Source organism: Fukomys damarensis, unplaced genomic scaffold (assembly GCF_012274545.1).
Source record: "Fukomys damarensis isolate Sample0158 unplaced genomic scaffold, DMR_v1.0_HiC HiC_scaffold_23, whole genome shotgun sequence".
Taxonomy (NCBI): domain Eukaryota; kingdom Metazoa; phylum Chordata; class Mammalia; order Rodentia; family Bathyergidae; genus Fukomys; species Fukomys damarensis.
In genome coordinates this window covers 51,159,123-51,164,349 of record NW_022900935.1, presented here as the reverse complement: position 1 = coordinate 51,164,349, position 5,227 = coordinate 51,159,123, and positions in this window count along the sequence as shown.

Sequence of the window (5,227 nt, the reverse complement as noted above, 5' to 3'; positions counted from 1 at the left end):
GTACAACACAATACCTTTGTATAAGAAGCATAAATGTTTTTTAAAGAAAGTTTTGTTTGACTGTGTGTGGGTGTTTCTTTTTTTTTCCTCCAAAATTTCCGATTGTTAGCCTAGTTGAGACGGACTGTGGCCAGGGTCATGATTTGATTTCTGGTTTTTGCAAGAAGCTTCCTGTGCCTGTTTCACAGTCCGAGGCCCGTGTTTCTGGGTGCCCACCTCACAGAGGTGGATTTTGGGGGAAAGAGGGCAGTAAATGGCTAAGTACAAAGCTTTCACCACTAATGGAACAGAGAGGGCCAGTTGCCACCCACCCGCCCGGCAGATCGGTGCCAGGGACTTGTGCATGAAGGCCACCGTTTCCCTGGGACTGGGGTGTGATGCCTGGTACATGAAACACATTCCACACCCGAGAGAGAAATGCACACTACCTTAAATTCTACTTAAAAAGGGTAGTGATTTTTTTTCTCCCCTGTACTGGAAATTGAACCAGGGCTTCTTACACACTAGGCTAGTGCTCTACCGCTGAGCTACATGCCCAGGTCTTTTTAATTTTTATTTTGAGACATAAAAAAAAAACCAAAACAAAACAACAACAACAAAAAAAAGATAGGACACCATGTAGCCATGTTGGCCTTGCACTGGTGATCCTCCTGCCTCAGTCTCCCAAGTTCTTGGATTAAAGATATGTTACCATTCCTGGCTCCTACAGGCAGTTTTTAAAGCATTCCTACGCTCTCAATGGTCAACCTAAGCTGTGCCCATCCTCCCACAGTGTTTTTTTTTTCTTTTTTGGTTTTTTGAGACAGGGTCTCACTATGTAGTGGAGATTGACCTGGAACTCACCATGTAGCCCAGGCTGGTCTCGAACTCCCAGCGATCCTCCTTCCTCAGCCTCCCGAGTGCTGGGATTACAGGCATGCGCCACCACGCCTGGCAACACAAAGTGTTTTTTGCTGTTGTTTTAATGTTAAAGTGTGTGCACAGTGACAGTTCCATGTTTTTTAGGAGCAGAAATCACAAGAAAAGTCCATCCACCTTCACTGCTTTAGGCTCCTGTGTGAGGAGGGTGCAGGCATCCGGGCTGGCCTGCGTGGGCTCTGGTCTGTTTTCTGCGGCTTGGAGGTCTGTGTCTCTTGATAGGCAGCTGTGAAAATGTTTTCGAGGAGAGGGAAGAAGGAAAAACAATCCAGGTGCAATGTGTATGTACCAGTCACTACGGTGAGTGTGATCTGTAATGCAAATGCATAGCAATAAAGCATTTTTTAACAAACCCTTTTGAAAACTAGGTAACGCTTCTGCCCCTACATAGAGAAAAACTGAGTTCTAGAAATTAGCTGATTAATTGAAGTCAGGAAGGTTGCAAGCATCTTTTAGCAAATTCAGTCCACTGGGAGAGGAAAGCGAATTTCAGAATGCAGATTGCCAACTACTTACACTGTCTTACCCTGGAAATGAGGAATTTTGTGGGATTCCCAAGGGGAGATTTTCTTGGGTAGATTGCAAGAAGGATGAAGCCCAAGTGTATTATAAATACTAAAACTAAAAACTAATCACATCCAGACAGTGTAGCTTGAAAAAATAATCTCAGAAACTTTACTTTTTGTTGTTGCTTTTATGCTAGGGATTGAACCCATGGCCTTTACAGTGAACTACAACCCCAGACCTTTTTAATCTTTTTATTTTTTGAGAAAGTCTCACTATATGGCTCAGGCTGGCCTTGAGCTCACTGTGTGTAGCCCAGTCTGGCCTCAAACTCGAGGCAATCCTCCTGCCTCAGCCTCCCAAATGGTGGGATTACAGGTGTGCGCCACCATGCCTGGCTACAATCCTCAGACCTTTCTAAATTTTGAGACAATGTCTTGCAAGGTTGCCCACTTACCAAGGCTGGGGTTGATCTTCCTGCCTGAGCAGTACTTCCTCCCAAAGTACTGGGATTGTAGGCATGTGTCAGGTTGAACATTTTACTTCTTTTTTTATTTATTTTTTGGTACTGGGGATCGAACTCAGGACCTTGCACTTGCAAGGCAAGGGGCAGAAGCCCCGAGCTAAATTGCCAGCCCCTGAAATTTTTACTTCTTGTGTAGCATACAAACTTCAACCCCCAGAAAATTACAGTTCATCCGATCTATTGTAGCAGCACACACCTCCAGGGGCGCTATTTATGTGAAACTCAGTGGGAACGGAGACTTTGGATGGGGCTTCCACAAGCTACCTTCGCTCAAGGACTTTCCCAGCTTCTGCCACTATCGTATGCCAGAGCCTGAAAGTTCTAGAGTAAGTTTGTGAGTCTGGGAGGGGAAATGTCACCTCCGAATCATCTTTCTGGACCTCTCCCTCGAAAATAGGGTTCCCGTGCTGGGGATGTGCTCAGTGGTAGAACGCTTGCCTACCAAGATGGAACTGGGCTCCATCTCCAGCACTGCAAAAATAAATAAACAAATGAAATAACCATCCCCCAGGCAGAATAGCTGGGTCTGTTATTCTCCATGTCCACACCTGTTTATTTCCTTCATTGCATTTATCATGATTTGCGCTTGTTTTGTTTTCTTATATGTCATTCATTTCCATCGTTATCTTTTCAATATGTAACCCACATGAGAGAATACCCAGCTGATGTTTTAGTTTCTATTTCTTTGATACTAAGTCTGAAATAAAGCATTTTTTTCCCCTCTTACTGCACATCCCAGTGCAGACAGGCTGGGAGTAGCTGTGATTCTCCCTGGTCAGTGCTTAGACCCAGGGCCTGGCAGGGAACATACTTGCTCGATGGATGGATGGATGGGAGGAAGCTAAGAAAACCTCAAATCTTTTAGAAAAGCAGACCCTAATAGTCTTTCTTTACACTGTTTAAATTTTATTCACTTAAGTTTTACATTGCCTGAAATTTTACCAGTTAGATATTCCCTCCCTCCCACCCTTTCTTCTGTGCTGGGGAGTGAAATCAGGACCTCACAAAAGCTTTGCAAGCACTCCACCACTGAGGTACATCAACATCCCCAGAGAGAGTCCTTCAATATTAAAAACACCCTCCTTTTAAAATTCCTTATGATACCTCTGAGATCAATCATCCCTAGGATTTACTGTACTCTAGCTACTTTCCTCCTAACTTCTGGAGGAGTAGATCAGTTTTCTACTTGCCATGTAACAAACTATCAGCAATTCAATGGCTTAAAACAGCATTCGTTTTTCATCTTCCAGTTTCTTCTTTGGTTTTTTGAGGTAGGGTCTTGCTATATAGTTCAGGCTGGCCTTGAACTCACTATGTAGTCCTGGCTGGCCTCGAACTCATGGTGATTCTCCTTCCTCAGCCTCCCAAGTGCTAGGATTCCAGGAGTGTGCCACCATGTCTGGCTGGACACTCACTCTTGCAGGAGGTGAGTCCTGTATACAGATGTCTGGCAGATGTCTTTAAGACTTCCGAGTGTGGGCTTTATTCCAAAGGCAGCTAGCTGGCTTTTTAAGCTGGGTCTCTGTCTAGGATGGCAAAAATCCCACTAGGCCAGGCAGGGCAAATCTCCCAGAATGGCAGATGGTCACGGGAGTGCCCCACTGCAAAGGACACATGACCTTGGGCACTGGCTCTGCTAACAGCGGCAGAGGAAGAAGTCCGGGTCACCCACAACTTCCTGGCTGGCTGCCTGAGCAATATTGTGTAATGCTGTTTGTTGACTTAGAAACACCAGTCACAGCTCACCAAGATTTTGACACCAAGTTTTGAAGTGACTCATTCTTGCATTTCGTAGCACTTTGACAGAAGGTGTCTGCCCTTAAAACTCCTCTATGGGGGTTAGTGGAAGTCAACTCAGAGCTAGACGCGTATCCGGTGTAAATTCTTGGTCAAATCTATCTGATGACTTCACTTCTTTTATATCATTTATCTTCTTTATTTTGGTACTGGGGACCAAACTTGGAGCCTTGCACTTTCGAGGCAGGCGGCAGAACCACTGAACCAAATCCCCAGCCCCTCTTTTTTTTTTCTTTTTTTAAGTTCACATGAAGCATGGCCTTCCAAAATTCCTACTGTGTCCCAGCAAATCACGAGCACTATCTCCTCTTGATTCCTTGAGCACCCTATCTGACCATCTTTTGTTGTGTTGTTCGTTCCCAGACAGTCACCTTGAGAAGGAGTGGCCCAGCAAGTGTAATCTGATGATGGCCTGTAATCATGGTGTTTAAATACCTAATCTAAGAAGCAGATCTCCAGAGATTGCTCCCCCGGCTCCATGTCATTGACACACACTTGTGCCTTACACAAATGCTTGCACGTGTACGCACACACACCATTCAAATCTGATTATATTTGCAGTATCAAGACTGGATCCAGGGGCCGGGGATTTAGCTCAGCGGTTTGGTAGCCTGCCTTGCAAGCGCAAGGACCCGAGTTCAACCCCCAGTACCAAAAAAAAAGACTGGATCCAGGTGTTTCTGAGCACTACTCTGATTTTTTTTTTTTAAACACTGACAGCAAAAAGTCTGTGTTTATTTAAAAGCAAATTTGCTTGTGCCTGGCACATGCCCGTAATCCCAACACTCAGGAGACTAAGGCAGAAAGATCACGAGTTCAAGGCCAGCCTGGGCTGCATAGTAAGAAAAAAAAGAGAGAGAGAAAAAAATAGAAAATGTATTGACTGAAGAATCAGAAGTCATTAACAACTTAGATGTTCCTGTAATTCAGGTGTTTAAACCTTAAAATGCACTGGGCCTTACTTGTTGGATTCTTTACATTTCCCAACATTTTTCCACTATTTTCTAGTTTTAATTATTTTTGTTTTTTGGAACCAGGGATCAAACTCAGGATTTAGTTTGTGAGGCAGGTGTGGTGCCACTGAGCTAAATCCCCAGCTCCTCTAGTTTTAATTATTGGAACAAGGTCTGTCTGTCTGTTTCAATGTTAGGATCAAATCCAGGGCCTCATCCATGCTAGACAAGCACTGTATCACTGAGCTTTATTCCTAGTCTTGTTTATTCTTTTTTTAAAATTAATTTTATTGACACACCAATTTTTTTTTTTTTTTTGGTAACAGGGCTCGAACGCATAACCTTGAGCTTGCGAGGCAGGAGGTGGAACCACTGAGCTAAATCCCCGGCCTGTCTTATTTATTCTTAAAATGGCAAACTTTTACTTATCTCTTGTCTGACAAAAGTGTTATAACTGGTAAGGACAGCAGTGACACAGCAGTGACTGAGCCTCGTACCCAAGCTTCCAGAAGAGCCCCCTGTGGGGCTG